The sequence below is a fragment of the Boleophthalmus pectinirostris genome, unplaced genomic scaffold (assembly GCF_026225935.1).
Source record: "Boleophthalmus pectinirostris isolate CB_2022bp ecotype Guang Dong unplaced genomic scaffold, ASM2622593v1 HiC_scaffold_1, whole genome shotgun sequence".
NCBI lineage: Eukaryota > Metazoa > Chordata > Actinopteri > Gobiiformes > Gobiidae > Boleophthalmus > Boleophthalmus pectinirostris.
In genome coordinates this window covers 29,384,669-29,407,935 of record NW_026570970.1, presented here as the reverse complement: position 1 = coordinate 29,407,935, position 23,267 = coordinate 29,384,669, and the positions used below count along the sequence as shown (strand labels likewise).

At 39.0% G+C, this 23,267-nt stretch overlaps 1 protein-coding gene across 1 annotated transcript in view; it reads right to left on the bottom strand.

Moving 5' to 3' along the window:
• Positions 1–23,267, bottom strand: part of slc49a4 (solute carrier family 49 member 4) — a 118,849-nt gene that overhangs the window by 87,965 nt on the left and 7,617 nt on the right. The window lies entirely within an intron of this gene.

Genomic DNA, 23,267 nt, shown 5'->3' with positions numbered 1-23,267 from the left:
ACGAAAGACTCTAAAGATGAGCACAACACAGCGGGCGATGGAGGACAGGAATCACAGAGGAGGAGAGGAAGGAGAAGGAGAGAGGAGCAAAGAGAAGGAGGAAAGGGAATGTAGGGAAGGGAGAGGATGTGAGGAGGACAGAGAGGCCACACAGCAGGAAAGAGAAGGAGAAGTGGAAGGAGGATGCAACTAGACTATGAGGCAAAGTCTTGGTTTTGAAGTTAGATTGAAGTTTCACATAGAGATGCTGCATTGGTATTCAATATCTGTGCTGTTCCAGAAACAAATGATCCAATCCGATATCTATTCCAAGACATCTACTGTTGTTATCATAGTTTTAAAGGTCCTATAATGGTTTTAGCCATGTTATAATGTTGTTACCTCCTCAAAAACATACCAGGAGTTGTGTTTTGTTTCATTCACACGTTTGAGTAACCGTTTATTATTAGAATGTCTATATCTCCAAAGCTCAAAATCCTCTGTTCTACCCTGTGATGTAATGATGTGGTAGTTTTCAAGTAGACAGCTAATTTTCACCTTTAGTTCGGTAGAGATTGGTAGCCTGATTCATCAGCCGGTTTCACTTTATGGAAACCGTCTGACCGCAGCATTACAATTCATTCCCTCGACGGTAGGTGGGTACGTTTTGTATTCAACCTATCTCTGCTATTTGGTCAAGACATATGTAATGCGCTGGAATGCTCAGTGATGTAATTGTCTGCTTCACAGCTCTTCGCTGATTGGACAGTGCGCGGTCTACAACTTCCAGGGTTCTTGCGAAACTGTCTAGTGTATTTTGATTTCTGACCTAGTCGCTGGAGAGAAATGAAATTGAGCGGAGGCACTAGGTGACGCCACCCTGGCTAAGAAATTGGCAATTCCAGGTCTGAAATTATCCGAATGATTCTAGTGAAGTTGTATGGAGTTTAAAAGCACAGTGGAGCACTTCCTGTATTACCACATGGCATCACAAGGTAGAACATAGTGTTTTCTGTTTGAGAGAAGAACTCAGCCTAAATATTCAGGGTTTGTGTGTTAAACGGGTGAATGAAACAAAACACAAGGAAACAACATTATAACAGATTCAAAGAAATAAAGTAATATGAGCCCTTTAATCGCCAGAGCAAATTACTAGTGTTTTAATATGGTTCACTAACAATGGCAATATAAATGTTTTCTGACTCCGATTAATGCCATACTGTAGAACACTGAAGCCACAGAGAAAAATAAACACCTAAAAAATAAATGATCCAATAGTACTGTACACAAAACTGAATCACATAAGCTGCAAATGACCCTGAAATGCCACTTAACAATTCAAGCTAAGAAAACATAAAGCTGCATCACTAATACTGAATAAAATATGGAGGTGATGGAAGAGCCGCGGGACCTCAGTGAACCTGGATACTACTGCAATGCTGTTGTTTATGCTAGTAAATTATAAATAAATAACGTTACTCTGCGGCTTTTATTTGTTAATGTCAGTGTTTAAAGAGGAATTTTTTAAAGCTTTTTTTTACCATTGCTCCCTCATTAAAAACATGCCAGGTTTTATATGTCATCCATCCATCCATTTTCTTTCACTTATCCGGGGCCAGGTCATCACTCAAACATCCATGCATGTTTGACTAATCTAGCGATTTCTCAGGGGCCCTATTCGAACCTTCCTTACGGTTGGCCCACAAGCCTTCGTTACACATCCATCCACACAACAATTCTCCATAAATATATAAAAGTATTATACAAAACAAATATGATACAAAACAATACACTCTGACAAATTTGATGTGATGTGCAGTAGTAGTTAGCAGGATGCACACTGATTGTAACTGATAGCGCTCTAAAAGGGGAGTGATTTAGCGTGGAGTGCAAAGGGAGGGGAGACCCAGAGCATCAAAGATATAACAGCTTATAAAATGTTAATGTTAATACTCTGTTTTCAGCTAATGTTAATCTTATGTAATGTACCTTACATTATACATTATGTAATGAATCTTAATGTAATCTTACATATTAACAGTAAATCCTAGCCTGATTCATCAGCCAGTTTCACTTTGTGGAAACTGTCTGACCTTGCAGCATTAAGATTCATTCACTTGACGGTAGGCAGGTACTTTTTAAAATTTAACCAATCGCTGATATTTAGTCGTGACATCTGTAATGCGCAGCTAACGGGGCTAACTGGTATATTAAGCTTTTCCCAAATCCTGTAGGAAGAAGGGCAATAATATCTTTACCCTTGATAAAATTCACCAAACATTCTCTTTGTTCCCAGCTTTAAATCCTCGATCTCGGAAATCGTTGCCAACACAGAATGTACGGATCTTCGCTGATTTGCTGGTGCCCGGAATCAGCGAAGAACCCAACTTCCAGGGTTCTTGCAAACCATAGTGTATTCTGATTCCTGACCTAGTTGCTGGAGAGAAATGAAATTGAGTGGAAGCACTAGGTGGCGCCAACCTGGCTAAGTAAATCCCCCATTGAAGTAAAACACCTGATTGTTTAAGGTAAGTAAGCCGAGATTAGTGCAACCAATTGATACCATAACTCCCTCTGAACCTAAACACACTATAGTAGATCTAGACTTTTAAAGCTGCCCTATGTAACTTTTCTAGTGGAGTGTTTGCCACCTGCTTGTCTCCTTTAAGATGTTATTGCTTTACCTCATTTCACAAGATGAAATGAGCTCCTTCAATAAATGCAAGACATATACAGTTAATGCTTTACTGTCAAAAATACAAAGCAGAGTTAAAGATCTCCAAGGTAGCAAACAGGTGGGATACATATCAACAGAAAAGTTCCATGATGCACCTTTAACCAGTATGCTGTGAACTTTCTTTGTGTGTTTCCACCTGAGTGCCTGTGTAAGTTTGCAGACGCCTGTTGAGTGGGAGACAGGGTCAGTGACAGATTGATTGGAGGGAAACTTATTCGCCCGGGATCTCGTCCACAGCTGTCAAGAGCCAGCCACAAGTCTGTGAGGAAATGTCACTCGTCAGAACAACTTTCACTTTTTCTCCTCAAAAGACTCGACACTAAATGGTTTGTTAGCAATGAAACGAAATCAGAAACCAAGCATTACTTGATAACTACATGACCACATCTTTTTTAAGACATGCCAGGATAATATATATACTTATATATAGATATAGATATAGATATATACTTTGGGGTTCCTAAATCAGGTCCAAGCCAGGACTAAACCAGGTCTAAACTAGATTGTATCTAAACAAGAACTACACCAAGTCTATAACAAGAACTAAACCAGATCTAAAACCAAGCCTAAGCCCTACAAACAACGCACTAAGCAAGGACTAAACTAGGACTAACCCAGGACTTAATGCCCCCAAATGCTTCTTCCCCAAAGATGTCACCATACTAAATGAGAACTGTTCTTTTCTATTTAACCAGGACTAAACCAGAACTAAACCGGGTCTAAACCACTAAACCAGATCTATAAACATAATTTAACTGCATTAATGCTGTTTTTAACCAAGACTAAGGTTAGACAAGGTCTAACTCAGGTCTAAACCAGGACTACACCAGGTCTATAACAAGAACAAAACCAGGTCTAAAACCAAGCCTAAACCCCACAAACAATTCACTAAACAAGGACTAACCCAGGACTTAACCCCTCTGAATGCTGTATTTAACGAGGACCAAACCATAACTAAACCAGGTCTAAACCACTAAACCAGATATATAAACATAATTTAACCCCATTAAAGCTGTTTTAACCAAGACTAAACCAGGACTAAACCAAAACTAAACCAGATATATACCAGGACTAAATCATTAAACCAGATATATAAACATGATTTAACCCCAATAATGCCGTTTTTAACCAAGACTAAACCAGGACTAAACCGGATGTAAACCAGGAATAAACCACTAAACCAGATCTATAAACACGATGTAACCCCATTAGTGTTGTATTTAACCAAGACTAATGCAGGATTAAACCAGGACTAAACCAGGTCTAAACCAGGACTAAACCAGATCTAAACCAGGACTAACCTAGGTCTGAATATGTGTTATAAAAACAGAATTACTGCTTATCTAATGGTAGTTTGTCTCTCATTTAAAACTAATCTCCATATGATTGTTGTTGCTGGAGTTTCCATCTCATTCATTAGGCCTGTGATTGGACTGAAACATCAGATCCATCTAATAAACTGTGGAAGTGCGCTAGACGGAGCTGCGGAGCTATTTACATAATTTGAATATTTTAGACTTTACCTCGGACAGATTTTCATGATTAGGAAAGGTCTCTGGCGTCCATCTTAAGTAACACAAACATGACGTGGATTGAAATAGTGAATGAAAGATAATGGGGCTCAATAGCGGTGGGCATTTGCTGTAAATAAGTTTACCAATAAAACTGGACACAATATCACCTCTGATGAACGGGAAAGATTAAAGGGGCATTGTGTAGCTTTTCTTGGTTTTTGGAGTCCTTCACCTGTCATTGCTCTGCCTGGAATGTTCCATAGTATGACATTAAACAGCTCTACCTTACATTTATTCAATTACAGGTGGTTCTGTAGCCTCTCCCAGTCGCCTCTTCACAGATCTGACCTGTAACTTGGTCTGGTTTGGTCTGCATGAAGACAGAAAAGTTTAAAACCATACTGTGAAACATTCCAGACAAAGCAATAACATCTCCACCTTTAAGTACTGGAGAATGAAATTAAGAAGTCTACTTTGGATTAACATGAAAACCTCAACTAAGTATTTCCTATAGACTTTGTTCAGTTATGATGGCACAACATTTTTTATTCATGCAATTTGTAGAGTGTAAACGTTATTGATTACCTTTTTAGTATCCTGATATGTGTGCAGCTCTCCGAATTGAGTTCTGCAAATATATCAATCTGGAACGACTCTGCCTGGAAGCAATCGGGAAAACATGGAACGTCGTGACGATGAATATTTGAATCTGATTTCTCGAAGCGTCACAACAGCGGAACAAGCCGAAGATCTAACTTTTGTTAAATCCAGTTGAGAGAAAAGCACAGACATCTTCCTCTCCACAAATACACAAAACGCTTCCCTCTGCACATTCATCACAAACAAAGCATCTACGGTATTTCTGCTAAAATATGCTCAAGTACATCCTCAAGTGTTGCTATGTTTGTTTTGGTTTATTTGGTTCACTTTTGGCTTCCGCACAAGCTGCTCTGTCATTTGTCCGGACAAATGACAGATAACTCCCATAACAACTGTGGGAGCTGGGCTGGATGGATTCTAGGAACGTAACAATAACCGAAATATCGTCATATCGTATTGTCAAAAGTCTCACAATAATATCGTGGACCGACACAATAAATCGTATTACAAGTTCCTCTGCTTAAATTCATTGTTATGGTGCAGCAACAGCTAAAAACTGGGAGAACTACATAGACCATGATCCTTTGCTCTGTTTCAGTCCAATCTGCATAATGAAATAACTCTTATTAAACATTTTTACATCTTTATTAATTATATGCATTATAATAGAAAAGTAGCATATTCACACTTCTGTTCGCCTACAAAAAATATTGCAATAAAAAACGCACTGAGATGCATATCATGAAAATATCGTATTAGCAGATTTGGATATTGTTATATCCCTAATAGGAGTGTGCAAAAATATTTAAATATCGATATACCGTATCGTTTAATTTGATGATACAGTATCAATATTGTTAGCCTAATTCATGAGCTGGTTTCACTTCGTAGAAACCGTCTGACCTCACAGCGTTAGAATATGTTCGCTCGACGGTAAGTGGGTACTTTTTTTCATTTAACCAATCGCTGCTATTTGATCATGACGAATGTAATGTGCCGCTAACGGGGCTAACTGGTATATTAAACTTTTCCCAAATCCCATAGGAAGAAGGGCTATAACGTTTTTTCCCTTGATAAAATTCACCAAACATTCTCTTTGTTCCGGCTAAATCTTCAATCTCGTGAATCGTTGACAACACAGAATGTATGGCTCTTCGCTGATTGGCTGGTGCCCGGACTCACACTTCCGGGGGTTTTGTGAACTGCCTAGTGTATTTTGATTCCTGACCTAGTCGCTGAAGAGAAATGAAATTGAGTGGAGGAACTAGGTGACAACAGCCTGACTATGATATCATGGGCTGCTGTATCGATATATCGCCAAGAGTGTTTTTTGTATATTTTACTAACTTATTTTGTTACAGTGCTACAGTTTTGTTGCTTGTTTAGAAGAAAGAAACTTGTTCATGCAAGACATTTGACATTTTTACTGTTTTGATGAATTAAAATGTGTGTGTTTCATATTCACTTTCATAATCATTATTTTTTTATTGAACCATATCGAATCAAAAGCTCACTGTATCGTATCATGACCTGTGTATTGAGGTATGAATCATATCGGCAAATTCTTAATGATACCAAGTCCTAATCCCTAATGGATTCTCATAAATTTGTGAAGTCCCTCAATGAGCAACAAAGTGTGATTTAGTAATGTGCAGTTGGTGCAGATAGACAAATAATAATAAAGGGTGACTCAAACATGTGTGAATTAAACTAAACATAACTCCAGGTATGTTTTTCAGGAGGTAACAACAATGTAACATGGCCAAAAGCTCAGAGGAGTCCATTTTGTGTAATACAATGGTAAACACTGGTAAAAACGAATTGAAAAGGTGACCCTATGGAGAAAACATAATATAACACAACTCTTCACATGTACTTTCAGAACATGTAAAAAGACCACATAAAACATCACTTTCTTTTCTCTCAGTTAGCCATGTCCAACAATATGAGTCTGCGTGAAATTATAGGGTATGAAGGGAGCAATTTATTTTAACAGCAGGGACCAAGACGCACATTCTGACATTTGCAAGAGGTAAGTGTCAAAATTACATCATAAAAACGCTTTTTAACAATGATTTTTCATTTTCTCACAGACTGAAATGAAATTGTAGTCTTCAACTTTTACCAACTTTGAATTCAGAGCAACTTTAATTTTTTTTTAAATCTAATAGTTGCGGCTATAAGACTGACAAAATGATCTTAAATGTGGAAGAGATGAGGACAGATGGAGAGACTATTCTCCAAAATGACACTAATCAAAATTGATGAACTCTGTGTGTCTGTCTGTCTGGTTAGGAGCCAAAATTAGACGGGCCAAAAGCATATTTCAGAAACGCGAGATATATTTAGACCAGATTAAAAGAGGACTGAACCAGGACTGAACCAGGATTGAACCAGGACTAAACCAGGACTAAACCAGGACTGAACCAGGACTGAACCAGGATTGAACCAGGACTAAACCAGGACTGAACCAGGACTGAACCAGGACTGAACCAGGACTAATCCAGGACTGAACCAGGACTGAACCAGGACCAAACAGGAGGACTGAGGACAGGAGATAATAAGGACTAAGAAGAACCAAGATAGAACAGGGACTAAACAAGACTGAACCAGAACTAAACCAGGACAAAACAAGGTCTAAACCAAGACTAACCCAGGACTGAACCAAGACTAAACAAGGACTACACTAGGACTAAACCAGGACTAAACCAGGACTAAAATAGGACTACAGTAAACTAGGACTAAACTAGGATTCAACCAGAACTGGATCAGGAGAACTGAACCAGCCAGATCAAAATGAGAAACAGAAAGGACAAAATTGTAGAATCCGTGTATCATTCGTTCATCTGTTTTTAAAATAAAACCAAAAACAAGTAAAAGAAAAAACAACTATTTTCTTCATTATTTGTCTCTAAAACCAAAATGAATAAACGGATAACAATTAATTTTTTTCAGTTTTTGATTTTGTGTTTAAATGAATAATGGAAAAAACGTTTATCGTCTGTTTCCCGTTTCCATGACTTAAACTGCGATGCCGGACTTCTGCACCTTATACAGACTGATCCCAGGACTGAACCAGGACTGAGAGTCGGGACGAGTGCGGAGTTGAGCGTTGAGTGTTGACTGTCAAGTAGAGATGCGCGGATTGCGGTTACAACCGCGGTATCCGCGGTTAATCCGCGGGTCGGGCGGATGACGTGACGAAAAATTATATTTTAATTAAATTCGGGCGGGTGGCGGGTTAACTACAAAAAAAAATATATATATATATATATATATATATATATATATATATATATATATATATATATATTTTTTTTATTATTTTTTTTTAGTTATGCATATTTTTTTCTTGCCTATTTCAATTGGAATATAAAGAGGGCATTGCCTGATTTCAATAAAGGTTCATCTGGATGAGATGATCTGTCTATTTTGTTTCGATATCAGTTATATTTTAAAACACGCAGACATTATAGCGTAGACTGCCACTCGGGGTATTTAAAACTTAAAGAAAGACCGATGGAGTGAGGCTATGACTTTGAAATAACATCGGGCAATGGCAGAATGTTCAGAATGTAACAACATCCAACACGAAGGCAAGAAGGTTCAAAAATAGCCTAGTCGGAAAACGTTGTCAAGTTAATTAGCTGCGCAAGAAAACCAGGTAAGTCTGGGGTTGTTACGGACAATTAAGAATGCGAACATACACGCTGAGCGAATTTTGGAATGAATGAGCTGTAGAGTTTGCATTTTAATCGAGGCTCCTTAGTTTGTTTGCTGTATGATTGTTCTAAAATCTAAAATCAATCGGCGGATGGCGGGCGGGTGCAGTTCTGAAAACCTTCGGTGCAAAATGGACAGCGGGCGGATGATGAGTTTTGTGTCGCGGTTGCGGATGAAAAAATAGCCCATCCGCGCATCTCTACTGTCAAGTGATCAGTGAGTGAGAGAGCGGGACCAGACCAGGACTGAGATTGGACCCAGACAAGGATCAGACCAGGACTGAGACCGAGACCGGGACTGAGAGCAGTTTAGACCTGGTTTAGTCCTGGTCAGGTTTAGTCTGAATAAGAGCTACACCAGGAAACTACAGCAAAAACTAGTACTAGTACTAGTATTAACCCAACTTCAACCCAACAAAACTATGAAACACATTCTGATCTAAATTCTTGTTTGAGACTTTTTAACATGACAAAAGCCAGTGCAAAAAATGAGAGGAGAGAGGCCAGTACTAACCAGAGAAAATGAGAGGGAGAGAGAGAAAGAGGGAGGGGAGATGATGGGGTGAGGAGAGAAGGAAGAGTATAGAGCTCCGGGAGCTGCTCGTCATAGCGGCTCGTCACGCATTCACGCACTAGGTGTCGCCATTTTGGCAGTAATCGGCAGATCGGCTAACTCGCGCTGTACGACAGATTGTTCTCCAGACGCAGCCGCGATTCATTTCCGAATTATTTTGCCAACAATGGCCAATACAGAGAATGTAATACACGAAGATCAGAGCCAATGTGCGAACGTGTGGCTCCAGAGTGAGGGGTGTGTACCTCTGTTCAGGACCTGCACGCACAGAGACGACCCGGTGTTCCCCGTGTTCACGCAGCAACCAGCCTACTCAATTGATTCAATTTCAAAAATATAAACAAACATGAGGTAAGAAATAATTCCATAGTAGCTTAGAATGTTAATGTGCACACGCTTTAACTCTGTTTCTGTTTCTGTTTCTGTTCACATGGTGACTGGTTTGGAGGGGCCATCTGAGCCCCGTGGTCTTGAGATCTAATGAAGCTTGACGAGAAAAAAACGTGTGTCCAGAAGATGAAGAACAAGAGCAGATCAGAAGTGATTTGATGAAGCTGACTAGAAGAACTGTATCTCCAGAAGATGAAGAACAAGAGCAGATCAGAAGTGATTTGATGAAGCTGACTAGAAGAACTGTATCTCCAGAAGACGGGCAGATTGGCACCTAAAAACGGCCCCGGAATTTTCCCCCACGGTGGAAACTGAGGACTGGTCCACCAGCGGACAGCCGTTTTGGGCTTTTCCAGAACAATTGCCAGTCCGCCACTGCCAGAAGATGAAGAACACGAGCTGATCAGAAGTGACGTGATGAAGCTGAGAAGACGAACCATGTCTCCAGAAGATGAAGGACAAGAGCAGATCGGAAGTGATTTGATGAAGTTGACCTGAAGAAACGTGTTTCCGGAAGATGAAAAACATGAGCTGATCAGAGGTGATGTGATGAAACTGACGAGAAGAACCATGTCTCCAGAAAATGAAGGACAAGAGTACATCAGAAGTGATTTGATGAAGCTGACTAGAAGAACTGTATCTCCAGAAGACAGGGGCGGATTGGGACCTAAAAACGGCCCTGGAATTTTCCCCCACGGTGGAAATTGAGGACTGGTCTGCCAGCGGACAGCCGTTTTGGGCTTTTCCAGCTGCCAGAAGATGAAGAACATGAGCTGATCAGAAGTGACGTGATGAAGCTGAGAAGAAGAACCATGTCTCCAGAAGATGAAGGACAAGAGCAGATCGGAAGTGATTTGATGAAGCTGACCTGAAGAACCGCATTTCTGAAAGATGAAAAACATGAGCTGATCAGAAGTGATGTGATGAAACTGACGAGAAGAACCATGTCTCCAGAAAATGAAGGACAAGAGTACATCAGAAGTGATCTGATGAAGCTGACTAGAAGAACTGTATCTCCAGAAGACAGGGGCAGATTGGAATTTTCCCCTACACATCGACCCACGGTGAAAATTGAGGACCGGTCCACGAGCGGACGGCTGTTCTGGGCTTTTCCAGAACAATTTCCAGTCCGCCACTGCCAGAAGATGAAGAACATGAGGTGATCAGAAATGATTTGATGAAGTTGAGAAGAAGAATCATGTCTTCAGAAGATGAAGAACCAGAGATGGAGCTGATCAGAAGATCACCCTTAAAGAATGTATGGAAATTAGTCAATAAACAGAAGGCTGATTTGGAATTCTTATTTTTTTTTCTTATTTAAAAAAAAAAATCAAATTAAAGTACATGTACATTGTATTGTTTATTACAATTTATTTAAAGGGGCATTATGTAACTTTTCTGATTGGAGTCCGCTACTTGCTTGTCTCCATGGAGATGCTATTCTTTTAACTGGAAAGTTATACAGTATATCACTAAATTTATCTTTGTAACCTATTATAAGTTATAGCTGTTTTAAGTGTGTGCATAACATTATTAATGTAAGACTTGTCACTCCACAGATCTGACTTGTAACTTGACCTGGGAGCATTAACATTTGTCTTTATAGAGATAGTTTGGTTTACTGCAATACTCCACATCTCCATGGAGACAAATCAGAGGTTTACCCTTCAAAAGACATGGTGTCATAGGTTCATAGACTGGTTTGAATGTTGTTGTTTTGCCCAGATCTTAGTTAATCAATCAATCAATCAATCAACAACTTTATTAATTCCAAAGGGCAATTCAGTTCGCACATCCCTGGTCGTGCACAATATATAAATCATAAAAGAAAAAGAAAAACAGATGCTATACATTCAAACCTCAGTGCATCAGGGACACAATAGCAAATTTACTTTCCATTTAGAAAAGGAGGGAGAGAGAGAGAGAGTGGGCAGGTGAGAGAGAAAGATAGGCAAGAAAGAAGAGAGGGAAGAATAGGTGAGGAATAGAGAGAAGAGAGTTAGAGAGAAGAGAAGGGGTAAGAAAGAAAGGAGAGAGGGATGAGAGAGACACAGAATGAGAGAGAGAAGTGATTGGCCAAGACTGATCACAGCAGGTGCTAATCAGAGAGTTACCAAGAAGTGGGCTGTTTGAGTCACTTTCCCAGAACTACGGAAGCCTGCAGGGACATACTGTAATAATAGAATCAAAACAAACGTTATACAAGTCACTTTAAAGATAAGATAAAATACAGAGGTGTCCAAACTAGGGCCCAGGGGCCAAATGCGGCCCTCAGGCCAATTTTTACCTGCTGAATTGGCCCAAATGATCTCTGGCAGAACTTTTTAATGAAAATATAAGTACTTCTACCTCTGTAAGCTCAATAACAAACTTACTTTTGTGATACATGCTTAAAGGGATAGTTCGGATTTTTTGACATGAATCTGTATGGCATCCCCCTGAGCAGCGTCGTGCATCCACACTGACTTACCCCCGACAGCGTCCGGTGAACCGAAATCCTGGCCGTTTTTGGTACTGACGAAAGTAGTCCGGCAAGTTGGCTGGGGACAATAAAATAAAGCGTTTCTCTTCTAAAAACAATATGTGTTCAAAAGAGTGATATGTTTGCATGACAAAACCATCGTCGCCTAAAAAGTCAGACCTCATAATAGTTGGCACTATTTTCTCTCCGTTTGTATCACTGTGCGCGGCCACCAGGTGAAAGCCGGACTACTTTGACAGCACTGAAAACAGCCAGTATCTCGGCTCACCAGACGCTTTCAGGGGTAAGTCAGTGTGGATGCACGACACTGCTCACGGGGATGCCATACAGATTCATATAAAAAAATCCAAACTATCCCTTTAAACTGTCTGTTCCAAGCCTTTTCAAAGCTGAGTTAAATGGATCCATCTGAATGAATGATCACCGTATATAATATTTTTCATATGCACATTGCAAAAGGTTTGGATATAATCATGTATGAAACAGAGCACCATGTTCTCCTGCTACAAACTGTAGGCACATATTTGATTATTTAAGCACAAAAGTTGATCTTTCCTTGACACTTCAATGGTCATGGTCACATTTGTATAAAGCGCTTTACCACTATCAAGGCACCTTCAAGAGCATTACATCAATGAACCACTCACCCATTCACACACCAGTGTCCACAGACAATGGGGGCGAGGTGGGTTAAGTGTCTTGACCAAGGACACAACGACAGCATTTATCTGTGGGAGCTGAAATCGCACGCACCCTCAGCCTGTGAGTTGGTGGGCAAGCATCCTACGAACTGAGCTACCGTCAGTCCTTAAAATGCACCGATCCAGCTTTTTCAGTTCCAATATGATAGCATAATTTTAAGTATCAGTAAATTTTATGAGCACCGATGTCCAAAACCAGTATCAGATCAATGCATCCCTAAAATAAACCAGGTATAACTACACAAGGACTGAACCAAGACCAAATAAAGACTAAACCAAGATAAAACCAGGACTAAAAGAGGACAAAAACAGGACTAAAGCAGGACTGTACAAGCATTGAACAAGGACTGAACCAGGACTAAACTATGTAGAACTTAACCAGGACTAAAAAATAATACTTTTAATATTATGTATGATCATGTATTAAAAAATTCTTTGTATTCTAAATCATGGTCGTCTAAAATGTGCAGGACCCTCCCTACAGTTCAGTTCTTTCATTATTCTAAGTTTAAAAAGTCAACGCAATGAAGTATTTTTATTTTTCTCTGCATGAAGTCATTATCAAACAACATGAAGAACAATTACAGGATCCTGCGAGGGCCCAAAAACTCTGGGTGGCTGCGTCTATACTGTCTTTGATATCACTTCAAAAATGACCTTCAAATGTTAGAAATATCTGGTTATTTTGAAGTTAGAAAGATAATAATAAAAGTGTTAATCTTGTGCTTGAGAGAGCATTTAAAAAAGGCAACTGTAGGTCAATGCACTTCTGATAGACTTATTGCAAATGTAACAGTGACACCTACTGGGCATATGTGGAATTACAGTGTCAATGAGTTTAAAAGGCAAAAACTAATCTACAACAGAAACGTCACAATATTTTTAGTATTATTTAATAAAATTGTGAGTAATTTATGCAAAAGTTTGCCTGGGAATATGTATTTTTAAAGATGCACTGTGGAAATTTTCAGGATATTGCTTTGCCAAGAATGCTCCACAGCATTTTATCAAACTTATCTCACATTTACTCAATTACAGGTGGTTTTATTGCTAAGAAAATGCATTGAAAAATACGCATTCTTACTGTGACGGGGTCACCTCTCCACAGATCTGACCTGTGACTTGGTCTGGTGGTGTGCTTGTCTCCGTGAAGAAGAGAGATAGGAGTTTAATGGTATACAGTGGAACATTCCAAGTAAAACCATAACATCTCCATGGAGACAAACAAGTGGCAGTCCCTTCACCAGAAAAATTATATAACCAGCTTTGTAAGCAAAGGTGACTTTGACTATTTTGCATAGAGATAATTTAGATTTCACGTTTTGATTTCATGGTCTCATAATGTCTGATTTGGTTATTTTATGCATTTTAAAGCTACAAAAATGCATGTTGAATATTAGTCTTGTCAGATACAAACATTCAAGTGTCATCATAAGCTCAGCAAAGACACCTCCAGTTGTTGACATTTCTCTGGGGTTAGCTCTGGCGTCATCCAACTATTATAGAATTTGTCCTTCTTTAACATTATCAGTTTCCTCAGTTAACTCGTCTCACAGAAGCAGTGCACTGCGCTCTTCTCATTTGATCTCGGCCAGTTCATCTCCATGCTGTCCTTCTTAGCTCCTATTTAAACCTCCTTGTGTGTAAGATAAGTAACAGTAAGGACTTGATACTAATGTGTGTATCATTCGTTCATTTGTTTTTCAGTATAAAACCAAAAATAAGAAAACGATAAAACAACTGTTTTCCTCATTATTTGTCTCCAAAACCAAAATGAAAAAACAGATAATGATTTGTTTTTAAATGAAGAATGGAAAAAACAGATAACGGGCGTTTCCCGGTTACGTGACTTCCGTGACTGCATCAGGACTGATCCAGGTCCAGGACCAGACTGGAACCAGACTGGAACCAGACCGAGACCGAGACCAGACCGAGACCGAGACCAGAGCGGGACTGAGACTGGGACCAGACCGGGACCAGACCGAGGCTGAGACCAGATAGGGACCAGAGCGGGACTGAGACTGGGATCAGACCGGGACCAGACCGAGGCTGAGACCAGACCAGGACCAGAGCGGGACTGAGACCGAGACCAGGCCAGGACCAGACAGGGACCAGACTGAGACTGAGACCAGAGCGGGACCAGACCGAAACCAGGCCGGGACCAGACCGGGACCAGACCAGGAACAGACCAGAGGTTCAGAGCCCACGGCAGGGCCGGAGCTCGAAGCTGAGGCTTCGAGTCAAGACTCGGAGTCCGCTCTGGTCCCGGTCTGGTCCTGGTCTCAGTTCTGATCTCAGTCCCGGTCTGGTCCCGGCCTGGTCCCGGTCTTGTCTCGGTCTGGTCCCGCTCTGGTCCCGGACCTGAATCAGTCCTGGTTCAGTCCGACATCGCAGTCACAGAAGTCACGTAAACAGGAAACGGCCGTTATCTGTTTTTTCCATTCTTCATTTAAACACAAAATCGAAAACTGAAAAACCAAATCATTATATGTTTTTTTCATTTTGGTTTTGGAGACAAATAATGAAGAAAATAGTAGTTTTTTCGTGTTCTTATTTTTGATTTTATATTGAAAAACAAATGAACAAATGATACACGAATTGATACTCAATACTGATTCCGATACCATGATAATAATAAAACACACACTAGTCTATGTGCTCTTATACTTGTTCTGATACAGCTCAACTATTATACCTTTATATAAAGCGAATCAGGAAAGGTTCACTTCTGTGCTGTGAATGTGACTTTTTTAGTATCCACACCTCAAATAAGGATCTACTTTCGATATTAGTTTTAGTATCGATTAGAATGTGATTTTCAAAACTTTCAACACCCCTATTACGTATATTGAAAGTGACAGTTCAGCGTAAGTCTACATAACTTCTCTAAACGCAGATTAAACTTGAATGACATTTTGCGTTGTTTTTATGGAGCAGAAAAAGGATCTGGACTTTGTTTCAATATTTGTTCCTCTTTACTGTCAAACCTTGTGATATGGCAAGGAAAAAGTTAACACGCTACACAAACATGAACTGGGTTTAACTGGTGCTTATGGAGAAAGACTGACTGCCAGAGACATTGACAGAGACTGCAATTAAAAAAAACAAAAAAAAAAAGACAAGTTACAAATAAAAAATGTACAAAGTAACCACAGAGCACAAAAAGTGTCTTGCCCCAGTCCAATATTCTATAAACAGCTGTGTTCACAAGTTCACCGTATTCTGTCTGCATCTTATTCTAAAGAGTTTTAATGTATAATAATCAGGAAGTGCATATTAGCATGCTAGCTGTTGTTAGATTTAAACAATCGTGGCAAATATTAGAGCAAACATAATCCACTCATTTGCAGAGAAAGGCTACCTATGCAAACTCTTGAGGGATAGGGATACATCGATCCAGCCTTTTCGGTTCAGATACCGATTTCGATACTACGGCTTTGAGAATCTGTTGATAAACGATATCACAGGCATTTATTATTCGTCCTTAAAACAAAAATAAAATGAGGCAAAACAGATCCAAATGCGTTATGTAGTATTTCTCAAGTAACTCCAGAGCAATTTTGTGTAAATAAAAGTTCAAACTGACGACTATGAACAGTAAATAGCTGAATAACGTTAAGGGCCGGACCGATATTTGGAAGCCGATATTCCAATCCAATCCAGCAAAATTTTCAGTATGGGAGCCAATATCTGATATCTTATTGGTGTAATCCAGTGGTGGATAAAGTACTTAGTTTGTTACTTCAGTAAAAGATACAGAGGCAAAAAGTTACTCAAGGAAAAGAAAAAGTATCACATGAGAAAATCTACTTAAGTAAAATTATTAAAGTACCAGTTTTAAAATGTACTTTAAGAGTAAAAAGTTAAAATATTTTGCAGAGATTTTTACAATTAAGGATATAATGTAGTGATTTTCACAAAGAATTTAGCTGATTTTAAGTGATTACATTTATTTCTTACATTTTCTAGCTGTTTTGGGGTTTTTGGTTTACTCGAAGTTCGGACATTAACTCAAATTAAAAGTGATAAAAAATAAGTTTCTGCCATTTCATCAAGTCTCACACCATAAAGAAAAGTACTTTCTGCTTTTCAATCCAGATCTAAAATTTAGTGGAGTAGAAATTACAGGTACCTGGTCAAATATAGTGGCGTAAAAGTAAAAAGTATACAATGTAAAATTTACTTAAGTAAAGTACAAATACCTAAAACTTGCACTTTTACTTTAGTACTTTGTTACTTTCCACCAATGCATCATCATCTAAAATTAGCAAAATTTTCAGTAAGGAAGCCGATATCTGATACTAATACCGGATCAGTGCAATGGCAGAATCAGCCAATCCTACTACAGTCCTGTTTGTCGCATATAAAAATGCCTGATATCCACACAAAGTGACAGTCATTCTTTTTTATGAGCGGAGTTGTGAAAAGAGTTACATAATGCCACACAGAGACCTTTGTCAAATCTGCAGAGGCCTCGTGATGTTATCAGCGGAGGGTCAGGAGGTGAGGGCGCGTCTGGGTTGGAAAACAGGACAGCAGATGCAAGGAGAGAATAACAAAATGAACGGTTGCTATGGAGAAAGTTGGACAAGAATTTGAGTATAAAACTGTGAAGTCCGCTCCATTGTACTATAAATAATAAGAACGCATTAGTCTTACGTAGCTTTACATTGCGTTATTCATTCACTCTTGGTGGTAAGATACTATTTTAGCCACAGCTGCCCTGGGACAGACTGACACAAGCGTCCATCGGCGTCTTCGACCACCACCAACACGCACACACCACATTCGTACTAATCAATGTGGGTGAAGTGTCTTAAGTAAAGACACAACAACAGTCCACGTCTATCCCCTGCTACCCCATGACAGCACCTGGTATTCCTAGCGGTCGCCCATCTAAGTACTAATCACGCCACGGAGGTTTGGCCACGAATTATAGAATTTAGGGATGATACAAGATCTCGCGAGACAAAATTGCCACAAGATTGTGCACACAAAAGAAAAATTACATCGTGAGATTTTTTTCCCATGTTTTTACATTTAGACTAGACAAAAAAGGGTCACGTGTTGGTGAGTTACATCTCTTACAGTTCTAAAAAGCAGTACTAGATTGGAAACAAAACTAAGAAATGAAATAAATAACAAAATTGTGAGACCAAACTTCAAAACTGAAAATGTACACTACCGGTCAAAAGTTTTAGAACACAACACTTTTCTAGTTTTTTGACTGTTAACTGTTGAGCAAAATGTATTCTAAACTTTTGATTCATCAGAGTGTCCACCTTTGGCAGATAAAACAGCTGAACACACTCGTGGCTCGTTCTTTTTACAATAGAAATCAAATATTCTTCAGAAAGTTCTTCCCAAGTCTGCTGCAGAAGTTCCCATAAATGTGTGGCACTTGTAGGTTGTTTGGCTTTCACTCTTCTGTCCAGTTCATCCCAAACCAGCTCGATGGGGTTTAAGTCTGGAGACTGTGCTGGACACTCCATGTTTTCAATCTAACCATCTTGTTCTTTTTTCCTGAGGTAGTTTTGACAAAGCTTGGACTTGTATTTTGTTATCTTTTATCTTTTTTTTTTTAACCTCTGTCTTTTCAGTACTTACCTTTGTACCATTTCAAGCTTTTCATTGGACTTGCACGACTTGAATTGCAATAAATAACTGGAAGAGTGTTCTAAAACTTTTGACCAGTAATGTATATATTAGGAATTATGTTAAAATCTTGTCTCGTTCTTGGGGACCCAATTTCATTTCGTCTCGTCTTGGGAAAATTTTGACTCATCTCATCTCTAACTGTATTGTATCGATATAAATAACAGGTCTGAAACGAGTGAACTGAAATCAATTATTAAAAATAAATTTAAAAATATGATGGCGTAGTCCTTTAGTCCTTCATCCAAGTGTGATTCAACATAAAGAAGGCTCCTTTATCACAAAAACAGAATCCAGATGACCACAGATGAAACTAGAAGCCGTAGTGGAGCCAGCGCTTCAGAATCACTTCCTGGTTCACGGCCAAATGCTTGAGAATTCGATGCAGACACTACACGGAGATCTCATCTGAACCCTAAGAGCAGTTTTACCGATATGCGTGCACTGGGACGGGACGCGTTTTAGTCAACTGCACAGAGAAAAATCAGGTACAACTCCTTTAAAATCTTGTTCCTAAAATGCAATAGCCTGAGGAAAGTTGCAAAACAGCTTGAATAAACAGCTCAGTCTGGTGGATGGGGCGTTTAAATGTAGAAATGCAGTGACTTGGAAAATGTGTGATTTAAAAAGGTCCTATATTATCACAGTGATTCCTGTGAGCTTTAAGCCATGTTAAAATGCTAATAACTCCTCAAAAACATACATCTCAGTTTTGTTTCATTCACATGTTTGAGAAGTGCTTTATCATTAGTCTGTCTACATCTGTAATGCTCAAAATGCTCTGTTCAACCTTGTGATGTCATTTAGTGGTAGTTTTCAAGTTAACAGCTACCTTTTACCTTTAGTTCAGTACAGATTGGCAATTCCAGGGCTGGAATTATCCAAATGACACTAGTGAACGTGTATGGAGTTTCTATTACCACATAAAATCACAAGGTGGAACAGAGTGTTTTCAGTTTGAGAGAAGAACTCAGCCTAAATATGTAGGGTTTGTGTGTTAAACATGTGAATGAAACAAAACACAACTCCAGGTGTGTTTTTGACGAGGAAACAACATTACAACAGATGAGAAAATGGAGTAATATGGGCCCCTTAAGAGTCAAATGTACCAAACAGGACTCAAGTGTACTTAGTTACAGTGAAGAAATCTTACAAGTTCAAGAGCATACCTTGTGATGTAAAACAGCAGGATAAAGAATATAACACATTGTGATATCATTAGGTGGTAATTCAGGAAGTTTTTCTGTGTTTTAAAGGTGTACTATTAGGGGTGTAACGATACCCAAGTCTCACGATACGATATCGTCACGGTATGAACTTCGCGGTACAATATTTATTGCGATATCCTGGGAAAGCTCATGATATGGTGGAGAGTCTCACGATGAGGGACGTAACAATATCCAATAAAATAATAACAACAACAGACAAAACTTAATCCAAAAAACTAAGACTTTAAAGTGCTTAGAACTGTTATTTCATCTTGTAGTCTACACTGAAATGGAGCAAATGATCATGGTCTATGTAGTTCCCTCTGTCGTTTTTTTTTTTTTTTAGCTATTGCTGCACCATAACTCTTAATTTAAGCAAAGAGACTTGTAATTCGATATATTGTACTGTTATACTCTATGTGCAACAGAAAGTAGATATTATAGTGAGAACTTTGGTGATATGATATCACGATATTTCAGTTATTGTTACATCCCTATGTACTATGCATCTTTTCTGGTATGGGGTCTGTCATGTGTCTCCATGGGCAGGTGACTCTAACAGGCCAAGTTACAGGTCAGATCTGCAGAGAGGCGGCCACAGTAATAATAATACATGTTCTCAATAAAAACACCTGGAATTGAAGACATGCAAGATACAGTTAATATTACTGCTTTGCCTGGAATGTTCCACAGTAAACATTAAACAGATATATCATGAAATCTTTATCAAGATAATTCATAATTAATTTATAAATGCAAGATATAATGCCAAACTGTGAAACATTCCAGGCAGGTAGCAGACCCTCAGCAAAAAAGTTACATAGCTCGTTCCTTTAAAGTGTGGAACCTCTGACTGATTTTACTAGAACTAGTCTGAACAGAATAAAATTGTAACCAAGCCAAATTGTCTATTATCCCTTTACTCATCCTAAAGCAGCTTAGACTCCTTTGCGTATTCTTTCAAATGTCTCCAAATACAATAATGCAATGAGTAAATGATACAGCCCTTTGAACCAGCACCATTTTCTGCCTTTTCAGTGTAATAGATGATATAGTGCTTGTATTGTATTCATTATGCAGCTCGAATCATTAGGGAGATTAGCTCTTGGAAATATTCAATAGAAAATGGTTTGTTGAAAAAGCCTTTTATAATGAGAGGCCCTCTGTGTGCTGTGGTGAGCAGAGAGGAGTTTGAGGCGAAATGAAATGGTTTTGATATAGGAAGCACTACTATCTAAGATTATCACTCATATCTAGGCTAAAGGTAACATTAAAGAACCCATATTACGCCATTTTCTGATCAATGTTATAATGTTGTTTTCTCATCACAAACACATCTGGAGTTGTGTTTTGTTTCATTCACACATGTTTAACACTCAAACCCTGCATATTTAAGATGTGTTTTTCATTTTGAGTTGTGAAGAAGTAGACACACTATTAATAAAGTGTGATTCAAACATCAAACACCACTCCAGTATTTTTTGAGGAGGTAACAATATTATATAACATGGCTTAAAGGTCACAAGAGTACATTTTCTGTATTATAGGACTTTTAACTGAGAATTCTCCATCACTGACACTTTTGTGAAGGCAGTCTGTCATTTTCAGGTTGAAAATCAAGCAATAGCCTGTACTTTTACATCAATGGAACATCAAATAAAGCGCTGAGTTTCCATTTTATCGTTGTCTCCTTGAACATATCGAGCCGAGATTGTAGTGCATTTATACATTTTTGTATTTATTAATTTAGTACTAATTAAAGTTTATATGTTGTCAGTGAAGGTACTGAAAGATTTTACAGTTTGAAATGTATACTTAGCCATGTTGTATTAATTAACTTATATATGGATGAAAATGTAAACATTCTTGTGTAATTATCATGTTCGGATCCCAGGAAGAATAGCCTCAGCTTGTTTGCGCTAATGGGGATCGTACCAATAAACAATAAAACAATAAACAATAAACTGAACGAAGACCTGACTTTCCCAGCATGCCTCAGCCTCCACAGCATTGTAATCCTGTGTTTTTCTCTTTCCTTTCAGCTCTTCAGCACATGTTCAGTATAAGATAGGGAGGTGAGGGAGAGACATGGGTGGGTGGTTCGGTTTGGGACTCGCGAGGGTCCCACAAGTCTTTAAAATCAATGCCACACTGACCTGGGAGTGTGGGCACAGGTCCGGTCATTATATGTGTTATAGCAAGTACCCAAGTGAAAGCATCGATTTGGTCAAAGTTACTGTAGTTGGTGTAACAGACAACCAGTCCACCAGAAAAGTATGCACCTTTACACAGCATTCTCCTACCCATAGTCACTTTCTCTCCTCTAAATATATGGTACAGAGGAGGGACAGTGAATTAGCCTGATTCATCAGCCGGTTTCACTTCGTAGAAACCGTCTGACCTCACAGCATTAGGATTTGTTTGCTTGACGGTAGGCGGGTACTTTTTTATTTAACCAAATGCTGCTATTTGGTCGTGACGTATGTAATGCACCGCTAACTGGTATATTAAGCTTCTCCCAAATCCCGTAAGAAGAAGGGCAATAATGTCTTTCCCCTTGATAAAATTCACCACACATTCTCTTTGTTCCGGCTTTAAATCCTCGTCTTGGGAATCACTGACAACACAGAACGTATGGTTCTTCGTTCATTGGCTGGTGCTTGAACTCACCCTTCCGGGGTTTTTGAGAACTGTCTAGTGTATTCCGATTCCTGACCTAGTCGTTGGAGAGAAATTAAATTGAAAGGAGGCACTAGGTGGCGCCAGCCTGGCTAACAGTGAATATTTGTTAAGCCCAATTTATGATCAGGTGTCAAATCGTTTGTGTTGTGACAGAGAGTCTGCATCGACCGACGTACACCTCTGAAATTTTCTAACTACTCGTCGAACCAACACAGACAGCAAGGAAAGTGATGCAGATAAGGCTGTGATTGGTCCTCTCTACATCTCTACATTTCCGGTACTCCGTTTTCCCACTTCATTTTGTAAACACAAACTGCATTTTTAAATCCTAGCCTCCTAGCGAATGTGGCAGTGTATTACTTCGTGGCACATAGACCTCGATGCAGATCCATAAATCAAAAACGACGGCACCAAGGTGTGTTGAGTTGATGCAGCCTTTACGCTCTCTTCTGTATCATATATTTACTGTCCTTCCTCGGTACACGTCCAAACATTCAATTCCATAAACTTTTTCCTCCCAAACATCTAATATGTGCTGTCATTTTTGCTCCTATCCATCCTTGTCACTCCCAGTCTTCTGTAATCTGTTGCGCTTTTAAAACAAAATTCATCTTGTTGGTGTAAAGCACTTTGGTGGTAAGTGGCAGTAACAGCAGTGAACATGGCGGTCTAACACTGTAGTTAATGTAGTAGATAAATCACTGTTTATGTCAATGGGGACAGTAAACTTAGCTGTGTGTAATTAATGAGGATACAATGTGCACTTTACAAGATTGTTTTAGAGATAAGGACATGTTGTACTTCCACAAAAACACCGAAAGTTTGGAGTCACTTTGAGTGGTTTCCTAGTTGTGGACCATTATTCAAAAGAAGCAGAAGTATGGGCTCACTGGGCTGGGCAGTATTACAAAACTAAAGTCATGTTTTGGTTTTTCCTCATCACATTTTTCATTTTTATTAATGAAAATCAAATACAAGTAGAATTCAGTATTCATTTTCTTATGTAATCTTACAATATTTGGA